This window comes from Cupressus sempervirens, chromosome 1 (assembly GCF_028749045.1).
Source record: "Cupressus sempervirens isolate cs-2001-9-10 chromosome 1, ASM2874904v1, whole genome shotgun sequence".
Taxonomy (NCBI): Eukaryota; Viridiplantae; Streptophyta; class Pinopsida; order Cupressales; family Cupressaceae; genus Cupressus; species Cupressus sempervirens.
In genome coordinates, this window is record NC_143118.1 from 506,382,344 (window position 1) to 506,398,102 (window position 15,759).

Below are 15,759 nucleotides of genomic sequence, written 5' to 3' on the forward strand. Positions count from 1 at the left end.
TTTTGTCCTACTTTAATAAATATGAGATATGTTTTGGGAATCAACAAAGAATATGTACAAAGGTTACTATAACAAAAATAGGTTCTTGGAGGTGTTGAAGGAGGAGATACTTGAAGTTTTGAATGGGGTAGTGATAAGCCACACAAATTTTCTTGAGCTTTGAATATATTATTTTGAGTTTCAACAATGGGCTAGTTTTGAGCATCACATGGAAATAGGTTTTTTTTTCTATATCCTCTTCTCTTCCCTCAATCAAAAAATAACAAAATAAATGATATTTTAGTTTCAATTAAAAAACAATTTTTTTATCTATTATATTGAAAAATAAATAAATACAAATTATATAATTTTATCAAATAAAGGATAAATAAATGAAATATTATTTTTGATTAATTTTTTTTTACCAACTTTTAAAAAACAATGAATTTATTTACAAATTATATAACTTTTATAAAGTAGGTAACTTAAACATTAAAATATGATATTAATATAATATTGTGAATAGTATCTTTTTATTGATACCAAAAAATAAAAACCCATAAGTAGATATTAAATTATTATGTGGAGAGGCTTAGCTATACAATGGCGTACAAAAAAATTGGATTGAGTTTTATTTAAATTTAAAAAATAAAAAATAAGATAGGCATTATGATAGTTTAAGAAAATGAAAAAAGATATATATTTTGATAGGGAAAAAAGAAGAAAAATAAAAAATTTCTAATTTAAAAAATATTTGGTAAGGATAATATATAATTTTGCATATATAAAAAATGTACTTAATTTATGAACTTCATAGAAGTTTTTGAAATTAGAAAGATATTGTTTTATGAAAATGTAATATTTGTAATATTATTTATTATTAGGCAAGAGCCTACAATGCATTGATAAATCGCGAGCCTCTCATCAAGGAGGTCTTGGGTTCAAATCTACTCGAGATTAACACATAATAATAATTAATCTAACAAAAATAATAAAATGAATAATAAATAATCTAGGCTTTGACCGATCGCCTATCAAAAAAAAACTTATTATCATTTAAATTAATAATAATATTGTCAATTTAACTATAAAATTTAAAACATTACAATTTTTTTGTTCAAATAGAAATATTTTTAGAATGATTATTTATAAAATCGACATATAAACCAACCATTAATATGTATCTCCCATTTAGAAGAATTAATTAATTAAATGTAAACTATATTAATAATTTTCTTTAAGAAATGTTGATTAGGATATCACCTCTTTCATTTTAAGTTTTTAAACCTTAAAGCATAAAAGATCATTACATTTAATATAAAAAATTAAAATAATAAACTAATAATTTAATATGTTACAATTGTGTAATATTATTGTTCTATTATTAAAATAACAAAATCATGAGCCAATTTCTTATTTCTTTTAATATTAATTAGAAAAGTTATGCTTGACAATAATCAGAGAAACATGTATAAAAATATTAGATTGAGATGATTTAAATTTAAATTTAAAGTTCTCATGCTAGGATTGAGCTTTTATCCAAAATGACTCTTAATTGTTAGAAAAGAAATTTAAAATAAAAAATATTTAAAAAGATATAATTTCACATTCATTAAAGATTGAACTAAGTCATCTATTTTTGTCCATTTAAATTAATCTTTACTAATATTGTATAAAGCATGTCCATATTGTAATCACCTAAAAATGGTCCTCTAGACTATTAGCCCCCTTTTCAACATTTTGGCTAAATTAATTTAATCACTTACCTAAGCCAAATTGCTAATAATCAATTTATTTGATTATAACCTATAGTTTGACTATGCTATCCTAAGTTCATTATTTGATTAAAAGAACATGTCCCCTTTTAATTAAATAAAGCACCCCATTCTTCTAACCCACTTAAAGTGCACACATAAAGTCCTTTTTCTATTTTACAATTAAAAGAAAAGGCTTGTGAGACTTTTGTCTTATATGACAAGTCAACTTATATTATATTGGTTTACTTGTGTGTGCACATGGATCACACCTATTTTCGAATTCCACCGTTGATCATCCACCATCTCCATTTTGATCTCTACCGTCCGTACGACTTTAAAAGGGAGAGAGATTTCCCCCTCAAAGGATCCATCCATCTTTTGAATATTGTTATGCTGTAGGTTTTCTAACAGGTTTCTTGGGAGCTTTGTGGAGAACTTCTCACTCCTTGTCTACATTCTCTCATTTCATCATATTAGCATAAGATCATATGGCGTTCTTAGCATAGTTGCATGTTAGTTTAGCTTTCATTCCTGTAATCTATCTCACATAGTTTAAATAACAATATTGTAACACTCTCATACATGCTTAGCATAGCTGCATTTTGCATTATCATCTTAGCTTAGTTTCATACTTGCATTGCATTCCTGAGGGATTCCTTGAAGATATTTTCACTCTTGCTCTTGTCTCAAAGAACCTCCCGTTGCATGGTTTACTAGCAAGAAGTACATTTCTAAGGCTTGGCTGAGAGCCTTTATGTTTGAATACTAGCTTCTTGCACTCTGTGGATAGGGAGCTCTAAGCCGACATCCAAACATTCCAACTCATGAAATTGTTTGGATAGAATGGTTTAGAGTGTGACACAAATCAAGTGTACACATATAAATTAATCTCTACTAATATTTATAAAATATGTCCATATAACTAATTATTATTTCAAATATATGTAATGATATCCCATCGCCTTAACCTTGCAACCTGATGTAAGCATTGGTAGATAGGCTATTATGAACAATGAAGACAGAGGTGAGCTGATGTACTTGTAGGGTAAGTAGAGGAAACAAGAAGATTAGAGAATATTTAGTGATATAGAATAGAGATCTACAAGGCAAGACAATGCTTGCGTTAGATTACTTTCATTTAGATTGCTCTCTCACCATTGCCTCTATTTGTAGCTCTTAATAATGCAAGCTTCAATAGTAATGTTTTGTAAATCCTCTAACAAGGTATCTTTTAGAAAGATATTTGTAAATCCTCCTACTAGGTAACTTTGACAGGCTCTCTTAACTGTAATAGGTTACATACATTCCCAATAGGATATGTTCCTAGAAGGAATAGTTGTAGCTCTTATTCGGGCAACCCTTTACATATATTAAAAGGGCTAGTGGGTACAATACTCCCACCATGTTTTTCATCATCATATCAAGGGTTTGCAAGAAAAAAAATTGCCATTTGATGTATGCATTGGTGTGTGAGCTTGCATATTTTTACTTAATTGCTTTCATTGTTAAATTGTTGTTAAGGACTGGTGTTAGGAATATATTCAACATTAACATAGTTAACTAGTAGAAATATTTGTATTGATTCACCCCCCACCCCCCTCTCTTAATACCATTTGGGACCAATATTTGGTACTAAAGCACATACCCTAGCAGTCACAAACTCGATAGCTTGAGGGTAGATCTGATAACATCCTACAAGTTTCAGATGTAGCTTAATGAAGCACTTGACACCATCGAAGGTTTGAAGGAAAAAATGAGAAAGTCCCTAACCAAAAGGAAGAGGCTAATGAAAAGGCTAAGTGAGATCCAAGAAGTCATAGAACAACTAGAAGATCTTAGTGGATCTAAAGAATTTTCCATATCTGATTTAATGTATGAGAATCATAAACTAAAGGAAACCATCATGCAGATGAGAAGAGAGGTGAGAAAAAGATAAAGATGAATAGCACATTTACATCTCATCTAGAGATGAAGCTAAAGCATCAAAAATAAGAAAGGATGCATAGATAGTGCAAAAGGGAGAGGAAAATAACCATCCTCACATAGAGCAATTTACATAATTGATTGAACAAGTACTCCATCTAACTGAAGAGTTGAGGAGTACGAATGAAATGAATGAGAAGTTGAGAAAGTTCAATTAGATATCGGAGAAAATAGATGAACAATTGAGAACCCAAAGAAGAAATAAGAGTACCACTAGTCTTGGTTGTGTAGGTGACAACAAGACTAAAGAAGGTGAAACCTTAGGAGGAGAGAACCTAGACAAAAAAAGGTCAAGAAGAACATCTCCAAAAGGTAAGAAAAGTACTAAACCTACCTATTATTACTATAGAAAGAAAGGACATACCTCTAGCATGTATTTCTTTAAGCAGATAACACTGCTTAAGAAGTGTACCTTTAATGGGTAGTGTAATAGTTGCCATTTGTATGGTCATACAACATAATAATACATATCTCATTTTAATGAGTGAAGAATATATGGAAATTGTTACTATTGCAACTAATATGGGCATAGAGATAAAGATTGATGTATATCAAGAGAAAGATCTAACCAGTCATCTCCAAAGGCAACGAGTCCCACTAGTAGGGACAAGTTCCCTACACTAGTCTGCATGAATTGTGGGAACGATGGTCATTCGATAACCCACTGTAGGTTGAGGATGAACCAAAGGAATAATACCAAACCATGTAAAGGTACTAGTGTGACATGCCATAGGTGTCACAAGATTGGTCATCTAGCAAGAGATTGTAGAAATGGTAGAAGACCAAGAAACAAATCCTCTATTGGTAAAGGGAAGAGCAATACTAAAAAACAAGAACAATATGAGAAGGACTTTTCTAAAATGTGGATGAAGAAGAGAAAAGTGGTACAGTTACTTGAGCCTAACAAGATTGCAAGCTCGCGAGTCATTGGTGAGACCTCAGAGAAAAATCAAGCTTTCCAAAGCTTAAGGGGGTTAGAAAGGTAAAGAATTTTTAAAAAATCAACAAGTCACATTGTAATAATTGATGTTGTTGAGCGATTGTTCCACCGACAAGTAAAAAATATAGCTCACAAAATCAAAGGTGAAAAGTGATCATTGATTGACAAATTAAAAGTATTAATGACTCATGTCTAGTGGTAGGTGAAACTTTGCTAACTGTTATAACTCTAGAAATAGGATTATGTTGAGTTATTTGTCACTTTAAAATATTAAACTCACTTGTGCTTTTAAGATTGTGAAACCCTAGATTTATAAGAACTTGGTGGAGTACTATGAGTGATAAAATAAAAAAGTGTAAGAGGAAATTCACATAACATTTTCCAATGATAGATCAAGTAAAAATTGAGAATCCAATGGCTAAGGAGATTAACAAGGTTACATTGATTGAGAAGAGAGAATGAACCATCCTAGATATGAGGTCACATTATTGAAGGAAAGGATGTAGCATAAGAAACAAGACTATCATCCTTTTTTGATGAGGTTATACTTACTAAGGATACAAGTGCATATCTAGACATTAATATCCAAGAAGTGGGCAATAAGGCAATTCTAAAGTTATATGACTCATTCTGCTTGAAAGGAGTTCTAAAAGACAAACATAAATAGTTGTTGAAATCTACCCTAAGTAGAGCAATAAATATACCTAATTTCTTCCATGAAAAATGGGTATTTTCTTTGATCTAAATCCATGAGTAATATATGCGGCTAGATAAGCCCTACAAGATCATGAAACCTTTGATACAAAAGGTAATTGGGTTCAATGTCAATGGAATTGACTTGTCCATGAATGTAATATCATCAAGACAAGCAACTGGAATCATAAAGGGTTGTGCAACCCTAGATAAAATGGCATGCAGTGTTAAGGAGATACCAGACCTCAAGGTAATATTTGTGTTGCCCCACTTTTCACCCTATATATCCATCTAGCAAAAAGTGGAAATTTTTATGTCTTAGTTTGGTCTAGGGGTGTCTGGGTCTACTTTTTCCCCTTAGGTGAAGAGATTCTTCATCAAATTTTCCATCTTTTCCTTCTTTCACATTTTTATGGCTAGGTGGGTTTTTCCTTGATGTCATTAGTCTATGGGTAGCTTAGTACCTAATTTGATGGAGATTCTTACAATTTGTAAAGCTATTCACAAAGTTGAACTTGTTCATAGCTTATCATGCTTTTCTTGTGAAAGAATGAAGTTTGTGGGAAATTGAGCATTGCCTTCTCTTCGGTGGGTTTTCAACCCATGAAAGTGATTTCTCACAAAGATTAACAAATGAGGCTTATGCATTGAGATAAGAAGACAATGAGTTGCTTTATGGAAAATTTACATTTTCATTATAGTTTTCTGGCTTGGGAAACATTTGCAATTCATCATGATGCTAAGAATCATTCTTAGTGGAAAACCCAAAAATGACTTCTCCTTAGCGGGCTTTCAACCCATGAAGTCCATTTTCCACCAAGAGCAATTGTGAAGGAAAGAGGCAAAGAAGTGGGGCCCCCTTTGACTTTCGTAGTCCTTTTGAGATTTTACGAATGTAGAGTAAATGTTAACTTAGAAGGTAGTAAATAAAGCCTGGGCAGAAAAACAAAAAATTGCCTTCTCCTCAGTAGCTTTTCAACCCATGAGGGCGATTTTTCGCATTCACAAAGAAATCAACTTTTTAAGCAGATTGGGCTCACAAATTACACATGAGGCATCTCAAGATGTTAATGGAAACAATCTAACCGCTCTTGGAAAGATATACTGGGCAGAATCTGGCTAAGCAAATATTTCCTTACGGAGTATTATGTTCTTAATTCTCTAAAACTGAAAGGAAAATAGAAAAGTAAATATGAAAAGAAGGAAAGTTATCGTTCGACCAATGAAAATAGTGAAAAGACATCGAAATTTCCATTAGAGGCTCCTGCATTTACTGATTCAATAGATTTATCCTTTAATTCGTTCGTGTGACGCAAATCCTGAAGATTAATGGATGAATTAAGATTTCTATATAAAGGGAAACATAACAGTTTTTCAAACTACTACTTTTTCTTGAACTGTTATGCCAGAGCTGTTCTAAGCTCATCTCTCAAGATTTGAAGAATCCATTCTCTTTGACTATTGTGACAATAACTCCAGCTACGAAGAAGATGTTTAGTGTAGAATCAATTATGACGGCCTGATAGGTACTATTCTTGGTTGGAAGATACTCTGGAAAGAAAGAGGAAAAGGAAAGATGAAAGCACTTCCGCTAAAGACACTGTATCCCTTGCAGTTCATTCTGGATCTGCATTGACCAAGGTAAAGAAGAAAAAAACCTTGTCTATACTTGGGCAAGATCTAGAAATAGGGCACTTAACAATGGAGATAGCTAAGCCCAACAAAGGAGGAAGGATTGAAGACATGATTGTTGATGACTTTACTCTGCACTCGGTGGACTTTGGAGAGGCTAGGCATGACACCAAAGTTGGCTTGTGGAACTCAACCAACAAGATGATTGAGGGATAATTAGAAAGTTTGAAGTTGTCAAAGACCAAAATGAAGGTTGAGATAGAAGAATTGAATAGGTGTATCAGACAATTGGTTACTCCATTGGCAGCTATCTATGGAGTATCAGTAACCAAAAATCCAACTGCTACTGAGGTTCAAGCCCTCATCTCTCAACTTCAGGAAGATAGGCATTTTGGCCAGATTGGTAAGGAATGGATTGAGAAGCTCAAATCAAAAGGAGTTGCTATTATAGAAAAAAATGGTAATGTTATCCTAAGGTTGGAAACAAAGAAGGATAACGTCTTATCAAATAGCAATACTCTGGTTGGAGAAAGGACAAAGTGTGATGATTGCATCTCCCTTTTGAATATGATCATTTAGATGAAGGAAAAAGAAGTTGTTGAAGCAAAAATCCTACCAAAGGGAGATGAATCTCTGTTTGAGTGGCTTCAGAGCATGCAATTGAAGACAAAAATGATTTTGTCAGCAGAGAAAGGGCTTAAAGAAATAGAGGATAAAGTGAAGAAGACCCAAGACAGAGGATTCAAACTCATGAAAGGGTTACATACATATTCACAAACTAGTGGCCAAGGAAAAGCACTCATCGAGATAAATGTTATGAAAGAGAACTTTTGTAAATTCTTGGATAGTATGTCTGGTGTATCTTTCAGTAGTCAAAATAGGGTTGCTAAACTCCAGACACTTAGTAGATGCATACACGTGGCCATAAAGGAGCTACCAAATCAATTGAATGCTGTGAAGGAGTTGGCTAGAGAACATTCCAAATGGCTCTTGAGATACACCAATATACACGTGCCTAGGCATGAAGAACTCATCCCAATCATAGTTGCCACTATTGCCTATAGAGAAAAAGCAAAAAAGGGGAAGAAGTCGAAGTGATTCACATTTTGTCTCCTTTTTTGTTTTCTTAAATGTAATTATTGTAATATGAAAAAATGGTGCCTTGCCATTTGTCATTTTTGAGAAGATGAACAAATTGAACTTCCATTGTAACGGTCATCTCAAAATTGTATATGTATGAGATAGAAAGATTAATACAAGGTCAAAAAAAATTTGGTGTAAAATACTTGATGTTGCAGAGACAATTAATGGTATTTTTGAATCAATTATTTTATGTTCCATTGTTATTAGTTATAGTTTTATGCTTTCTCTTTTGTCTGATTTAAGCAAAGGAAGAACAAAGTTTCACTTCTCTGTTTTAAAGCAGCCAACAGAATGTGATAAGTAGTGTCACTATATGTTCAAAGGGAGATCTTGAAAACATTTTTCCTATTAAACTAACTATAGTGCAGATTAAAATTAACTAAGTTTAGTATTGATAAATATACTTTTGAGCTTTATGAGTTCATAGGATGCGTGAGTTCATAAACATAATCAATTCTTCAGAAATCCTTTCACCTGAGTTGGATTCTCCTTAGGTCCAGCTTGGTTTACCTCTTCTGTTCTTGGGTTAAGAACATACCCTTGTTTAGTTTTAGAAACAAAACATGATTCATTGCAAATCTACCATAGGGAGCTGTACCTATCAATTCAAAGAAAAGACAATCTACTCATAAATGACTTTTCAATTGTTTGTAATCAAATATCATTCCTAATTTGGGCATTCAAGAGTCATAATCAAATAAGAACAAATTTGTTTACCAACAAATTTTTGGCGACTTTTACTGGGGAAACGAATAGTCACTTGACTAAAAAGCCTATGTCATGAGGAAAAATGGTACTACCTCATGAAAACATTAGTCCAGTGCTCCAACCTAACCTTGGTTTTGAAGACGATCAAGAAGACATAATTTAATCCCTTAATACATTTGTTTGGAGACATAGGAGGACCATTTAACGTTACAGGAATGCTAGCCAAGTATTGGAAGAAGAAGAAAGAAGAGCTAAAGCTTTAGAAAGAGTTGTTCAAAGGAGTGACATCCAAAGAGCAAAAAGACAATTGAGACAAGTAGCTCAAAGATAAAATTAACTTAGCATCCTAGGACAAACAAGATTCCTTAGAATTACCAAGGAATAAGGTGGGAAAGACCCTATTTTTGATAAACTTATAGAGCTTGGTTTTCCCATCTTAGACGTTCCAAAGCAGAAAGGTGAAAAGAAAAGTCAAAGTAGACCACCTTCCCCTGTTAGGAATTAGAACACTAGTACTTTGCATTCTACCTATCCAGTATTGGTCCTACACGGAATTACTGCTCCCCCAGTTATTAATTTCTCACCATACACTGCCAGAATAATTATGGCTACTCCATGGGCTACATCAACATGACCATTACCACTAATGGCTTACCATCCACTCCCAGTTGGTTCAAGGAAGAATTTCCCAAAGTTTTTAGGAGATGGGAAGGTTACTATAGATTAACACATTAAAGCCTTCTTTGCAGCTACACACATCTTAGTAGTTGGACATGAAGATGTTTTTGTAAGGTTATTTGTGGAAACCCTAATAGAAGGTGCAATAGACTGGTTCTATCATTTAGATGATGGCTCAATTACTGATTGGGATACAATGAGAACAACCTTTGAGACAAGGTTTAAAACTACGGAAGATGAACATGCCTTGTTAACATAGTTGACTTCCATTAAAAAGTAATCCACCATGAGTATGAGAGATTTTGTTACTAAGTTCAATAAGATTATTAGCAGAATTCCAACTGCTGATAGACCTACAACCGATAATTTGAAAACCTTCTTTATTAGCACGATGCCCCCAAATGTCAATTATGATTTGAGAAGAGCACATCCCACGGATTTAGCAGACACACAAAAGAAGGCAATTGAATTTGAAGATGATTTGATTTTCGCAAGAAAATGGAAGCGAGAACTTCAAACTAAAGGAAGTTCTAGTAATACCACATCATCTAATGAAATGATTCAAAAATTGTTGAACAAATTGATAGCAGTAAAAAGGCAATTACTTGGATTCAATAATTCCTATGAGCAAAATTATCAAAATTTGTCAGGAAGGAATAATGATGGAAAATATATGCAGCTTACAGGCTCACAGCCTAGGTTGCAAATTGAAGCAACACCAAAGAAAGGAAATATATGTGTCTTTCATTTGACAACAAATCATGATAGTGAGAGCTATTCGAAAATAGCTTATGCAGTTATTATCAACCAGTGAGTTGAACACTGCAACCCCTGGCCCAGAATCAGATTCATACTCAAATGGAAACTCTGGAAATTTATTTTTAGAATATGAGTTAGATTTTGAATCAAAAGGTGAATGTTATGCATCTATTGATGGAACTTCTTACATAGTATTGACTTGAGGTCAAAGGCAAAAGAATCAATCCTCCAGTCATGCTCACAAGAATGATCCCAATCCTTTGGCAAGTAATGTTCATATTGATCAAGGATTATTAACTTCACAAATGGGTAAGGACAAAATGCCTTTTGATTTTATCCAATTCTGTGAAGAATCAAAAATTCAAATTTCCCCTATAGATTATTTGAAGTCTCACCCTTCTGAGTTATAAAGACTAGTAGATCGGTGTAAAGGAAATGCATCAGATTTGAATCACAATGTGATTGCTAAAAAAGGAGATGAAACCTTGACATCTACCTTATTTAATCAAGAGGATTCTACTATTTCAGCGACATCTCTTGGGCAAAAACCTAACCCATTTTATATCTCATTATATATCAATTGGTGCAAACTAAGCAATTGCATAATAGATTCAAGTGCATTAGACAATGTTATGCCCTATTTTGTGGCTAAGACCCTGGGCCTTAATCTCACTAAGGTACATGGAAGATGTTATTCTATGGATGCCAAGCTGGTTCCTTTGCTTGGGAAAATTAAAGATGCTCAACTAGCCTTGGCTTCACATCCATAAAAGAAACTCTTATTGACCATTCTAGTAGCAGATATTCCTATGAGTTATGGACTTCTCTTAAGTAGGAGTTTTTGTCGAGACTTGGGAGGAGAAATAAAATTGGATTGGTCCCAGGTAGTCATACCTATCAGGGATAAAAAGGTCAAATTAGAACCTGAAGAGAAGGAAAAATTTACAGTCTTAAAATCATATGATCCTAAAGCCCAAATCCTTAATCAAGAGCTGGAATTCAGCAATTACATGTTATTCACTGAAGAGGCTCTGGATGAACAAAGAAATGAAAATCTAAATGAAGGAATTCTTAATGAGGAAAAAGATTCAATGGGTATATGGACATTAGAGTTTGATGGAAGCTGTTCTTCTTCAGGATCTGGCTCAGGTGTAGTGTTAATTCTCCCTGAAGGAGAACCTGAACCTATGGCTTTCAAATTGGAGTTTGGGAATATGAATAACACTTTAGAGTATGAGGCCTTGTTACTAGGGACATCAAAAGAAAAAGGAATAAAGATCCTAAAAGCCTGGGGTAATGCATAACTCATTGTGAGACAAATTAAAGGGCAATATTCTATAAAGAATCACAAGCTTAAGAATTACCGAAACAGAGTTTGGGATGAAATAGAAGGCCTAGATGCCTTTTCTATTAAAGCATTGCCAAGGGAGGTGAACACCAAAGCTCATTCTCTAGTAGTTTCTGCTTCTCTGGTACTACCCCATCCAGAATTCAAGGACAAGAAATATCAGATTGAGATTGTGTATCAAGCCTCTGTTCCAGATAATATAAAATCTTGGCAAGTCTTTGAAGATGACAAGAGCTTGCAGCTATTCCTAGAAAATGACAAATCCAGTTCTGAACATGAACTCAATGATGACAATCATAAAAATTCTGATGTCGAAAAGAAATGGAGCCAACATGATGAAGTTCAATTGTGAGGTAATATTATTCCTCCATACTTTGTCTTTGGAAAAATTGTTTAATAAACATGATGCTTATATTAAGCACAATAAAAGGGACCTACTACTAGTGAATATGAAGGGATAAATATTGGGGATGTTCATGATCCCAAAATGATTAATATTGAGAATGTTGCTCACCTGAAGAGAAAAAAGATGCAAAACAACTCTTCATAGAATATCAGGATGTTTTTGCCTAGAGCTACGAAGACTTGAAAAGCTATCGAGGTGGACAGGTAAAACATCAGATTCCCCTCAAACCTAATGTAGTTCCTTTTTGGAAAAATAAAGGAATTATAATCCTAAGGTCGCAGATGCTATATTTTAGGAAGTAGATAAAATATTGAAGACAAGGATCATCTACCCTATTCATCACTCCACCTAGGTAGCCAATACAATACCAGTTAGGAAGAAGAATAGATAAATAAGGATTTGCGTTGATTTTTGTAATTTGAATCAAGTGTCCATGAAGGATAATTTTGCTCTTCCTAATATGGATTACTTACTACAAACAGTAGTCGGATCTGAAATGATGTCCATGCTTGATGGGTTCACGGGTTACAATCAAGTTGAGGTAGAAGAGAAAGATTGACATAAAACAACATTCACTACTCCTTGGGGTATGTTTTCATATCACATGATGCCCTTTGGAGTCATCAATGCCAGTGCCACCTTCCAAAGGTGTATGAGCAAAACGTTTGTTGATCTAAAGGACTAGATTATAGTTATATATTTGGATGACCTCACTATGTTTTTCAAAATGAGGAAAAATCATATAGATAATTTGAGGAAAGTCTTACAAAGATGTCGAGAACATGGAATCTCACTCAATCCAAAAATGTACATTTTTTGTGTAATAGAGGGAATTTCTGTAGGAGTTGAGGAAATCCAACTCCGCAGTCGCCAAGATCACCTACATGCAAATAGCTTGCTGAAGAGAAACCAAAAGAGCAAGAGCTTGAAGCAAACAATGCAAGAGAAAGTATTTCACAATAGGAAAATGAAATTGCTATGTGAATGGATTGATTTACAATGAGAGAGAGACCGTTTAAAAAGGCCTCATGGAAGCTTGTAGAACAAGCTGGAAGGAGGTAGAGGACAAAAATGACAACTCAGCACATATCCATAAAAAGTGGAATATGCTAAAAAAGGAGAAAACTCCCGAGTTGTCAACAACTAACCACTACATGCATTGAATGCTAAATATTAAATAAATGCATTAACCTAAGTAAGCTTAAGTAATAGAATAAATTATTAATTATTAATTATTTACTCTAACACCCCCCCTTAAGTGCAACTTAGGGGAATGCCTTAAGCTCATAAAACTAAGATGAAATGCATAATGGGTCCCGGCAACGAGGCCATGTTAGGTACCCATGTACAATGCAACCTCTATAAAACGGAGAAAGAGGGAAAACCCTATAGGAAAAACCCTCCTCCAAAAAGAGGTAAAAACAACATGCTAAAAAAAACATGAAGTGAAGGAAGGAAGGCCTCAACCAATCCCCACAAGGACAACTTCCGCCAGAAATGTTTCAAGAGACTCTCTCAAAACCATAAGTACAACCAGCCCCCCCATGAGAATAGACACCAAGCCCCCCCCATAATGATGGAGCTCTTGTAGAAATGATCAAACCAATGAAACTCCAATTCGGAAGGAACAAAGGCACGTAACAAGGAAATCCCTGCATGAGAGGAGCAACTGGAAAGCCTAGCTGATGTCCAGAAGAGAATGTATGAGGAACCGAAAAGGGAATCCCCAAGGTAGGTGTGATGACATTGTCATGAATGTCCACTGAAGTATTTGCAACAAGTGTACCTGGAGTCTCAATAAATGAAGCTGGAAGATCAGGTAGAGCGGAAGGAGAATTTTGTGGAGAAGAAAATCCCTCAACTAGATGTGGCGTGGTAGTCAAAATAGGGATCTCAGGAACAATACAAAGGTTCAAGTATCCTGACTGCACCACATGATGCTCCTGTAAAAGAGAAGTAGTGTGCTCCAACAATGGAGATGGTGGACCAAAGTGTGAGAAGGTGTACAGATGAGTGGAAGGATCAACTACCCCTGTAGCAATAAGATCTCCTGTAGCACGATCTCGAATGAAGACTGAATCAGTAGTGAACTCAACTGTCTTCCCTGATCCACTGCGTGTAATCTGAGAAATCGAGAGAAGGTTAGCAAACAAAGATGGAACATACAATACATCAATGAATATACCATCTTGGATGTGAACTAAACCTTTCCCACAGACTGGTAAGGCAGTGTTATTCCCCATGAGAATGTGAGGAATAGGAGAAGCCTCAAGAGTGGAGAAGACACCTTGAGAAGATGTCATATGGTGAGAAGCACTTGAATCCAGTATCCAAGGAACTTGTGAAGGAGATGCAATGGAAGCCTGAAATGCATGACCCTTTCCAAGATCTAATGTAGATGTTGAAGAGGTGGAGGAAGCCTGAAAAGAAGACCCTTGTGAGGTAGAAGAGGATGGAGAAGAAATAGTGCTCTTCTGAAGGAGAGCTTGTAAATCAGCAATCTGTTTCTCATAGCCATCACATCTCTTCTGAAAACAACGTGCCTCATCATGAGATCCTTTTCCACAATAGGAACAGGTAGGAGTCTCAGTCTTCTTTTTCTCCTTCTTCTTAGAAGATGATGAACCAGTAGAAGAGGGATCAGATATCTTCTTTGACGTCTGCTTCTGTGTAAGCAATGCCTATGCTTGTGAACCTGAAAGTGAATCCATCTGGGTAATCTTGGACTGTTCACGGGTTAACCGATCACAAAATGTCTCAAAAGAAGGCATCTTGTGTCTATCACCCAAGGCATCCATAGTGGAGTAGAAAGTGGAAGAGAAGATTTGATACTGTCCCTTTAACTTTGAGAGTATCAAAAAGATACACTCATCATCTGTTTTGTTCTTCCCACATCCTTGTAAAACTGCACGCAAGGATTTGATATTTCACTAGAAAGTCCTCAATGGTGGGAAAGCTACTTGGTGACAAAGAAGTCAATTTTGCATCCAACTAAAGTGCTCGAAACTCATTCACCTATCCAAACAAAGTCTGAAATCTCTGCCAATAGGCCCGTGGAGTAGTCAAACCATCCAGGGGAAACAACAGGCTGTCTGAAATGTTGAGTGCAATAAGCCCCATGGCTTCATCCATCTTGTTCCTATGCTGTAGAATCTCAAAAGGTCATTGGAGAATAGGCTGATGCTCATTCAGACAAGACCATAGACCTTTGGACATTAGAAGTCTAGTCATTTGTGCCTTCCACGTGTGATAGTTGTGTGGTGTGAGAGGGGAAACAGAGGGATCCACCATTGAGAGAAAGAAGACAGAAGTAGAAGGGTCTTAACTGAAGTAAATTACAGAAAAGAAAGATGCCCCCCCACAAACGTACAAAAATATCTCCCAAATACCACAAAAAAACAACTAAGGAAAGCAAAAACTGGAAAGGAACCTGGATTTGTTGATGTAGAATAAGAGGAAACAGAAGCCTCTACTTTGACGCCAAAAAATGAAGCACAAATGAAATCAAAATCATACAAAACCAGCACCAATGTCTCTGTCTCTGAGTTATCTTTCCAACGCTTCTTTCGGATCGAAAAAAGACCTCCGTATGCTCAAGTTATAGCCAAAAAACCGACTGCTGCTCCAAAAAAGGACTTGCTGGAAAATTACAGACAGGGGCATAAATTTGACGGCCGTATGCTCGTCACAAACCTGTCGCGGGAAAAAAAACCGTCACTGGCAAGGTGATGTC